This window comes from Elephantulus edwardii, unplaced genomic scaffold (genome assembly GCF_000299155.1).
Source record: "Elephantulus edwardii isolate Elephantulus edwardi_28Jun2011 unplaced genomic scaffold, EleEdw1.0 scaffold00098, whole genome shotgun sequence".
In the NCBI taxonomy this organism is placed as follows: domain Eukaryota; kingdom Metazoa; phylum Chordata; class Mammalia; order Macroscelidea; family Macroscelididae; genus Elephantulus; species Elephantulus edwardii.
Window position 1 is genome coordinate 8810914 of NW_006399848.1, and position 1655 is coordinate 8812568.

Sequence of the window (1655 nt, forward strand, 5' to 3'; positions counted from 1 at the left end):
CTTCTTCTTCTTCTTCTTCTTCTTTTCTTCTTCCTCTTCTTCTCTCTCTCTCTCTGTCTCTCTCTCTCTGATCTATCTATATCAATATATGTACCTATCTCTATCATCTCTATATATCATCTTTATCTCTATCTCTATCTCTATCTATCATCTTTATATATCTTCCCCTGTCTCGTGTGTGTGTGTGTGTGTGTGTGTGTGTGTGCGCGCGTGCGTACAGTAAAGAGAGGGCGGGGAAAGATTTCAAGAAAAGGGTTCATTTGTTTGTAGAGGTTAGTAATTTCCAGGTCTGTGGTCCAAACTTCACTAGAAAATTGTCTTGGGAAGTTAATTAATCCAATTTATCAGATAAGTAGGCAAGATCTCAGATTGTTGGCTTCAGTGACAAATGAACCCATATTTTGGAGCAGAGTTGAAGGCTACTGCCTTTGGAAGTTGACGAGTTTGAAGTTGGTAAGTGTGGCAGGTCACTGGTTCAAGTCTGGAGGCAACAAGCCAGATAACCAGTTGTAGAATTGGACAACGAAGCTCTTTCATCAGAATAGCAGTGGAATATTGCCTGATAATACTGCTGATAGATGAGAGATGAGGCACTTGCACTGAAAGGTACTCTAAATACAACTAGGGAAGAATTGCCTTCTCAAATTTAAGTTTACTTTAATGATGTGATGAAGCAAAGTTTTCAGTTAATATTGTTGTTATGAGGTGCTGTTGAGTAATGTGTGACTCATAGTGACTCAAACCTGTCCTATCCTGTGTCATCCTCATCATCTTTGACATACGAAAGCCCATTGCTGCAGTCGTTGTGTCAATCGATCCTGTTGAGGGTCTTTCTTTCTTTTACTGATTTTCTACCTTTCCAAGGACTAGCCCTCCTAGCACCATGCCCAAAACATGTGAGATGAAGCTTTGCCATCTTTGCCTTCAGGGAGCCCTGCCTCCAACCCCAGTTTCACTTTTCTCAAGACATATCAGTTGGTTCCCTTGGAAGTCCATGGGTTATTCAATATTCTTCTCCAACACCACAACTGAAAGACATCAATGGTGTGTTGTGGTTTTGGGGGATCCATGTGTGTGTGTGTGTGTGTGTGTGTGTGTGTGTGGTTTTGGGGTTTTGAATTTTTTTTTGTCATTCTTATTCATTGTCCAGCTTTCAGATGCATAGCAAGAGATTGAAACTATTATAGCCTTAATAAAGTGCATCTTAGTCTTCAAACTTACATCATTACTCCAAATTATTTTGGAGAGGTCCCTGACAGTGAACTTTCCCAGTCAACACATCTCCTGATCTCCTGACTGCTGGTACCAAGGTTGTTGATTGTGGATCCAACTAACATGAAATAGTAGACAATTTTGATCTTTTTTCCATCTGTTCTGATTTTGCCCACTGGCCAAGTGGTGAGGATTTTTGTTTTCTTGATGTTGAGATCAATCCATATTGAAAGTTGCAGTCCTTGATCCTCTAAAGCAAGTGCCTCAGGTCCTCTTCACTTTCAGCAAACAAGGTTGTCTCATCTGCATAACACAGGTTTTGGTGAGTCTTCCTTCTATCCTGATGTCATATTCTTCTCCTTAGAAATCAGCATCTCGAATGATGTGCTGAGCATACAGATTAAATGGATATGGAGAAACATGACAACTCTAGCATCTTTCCT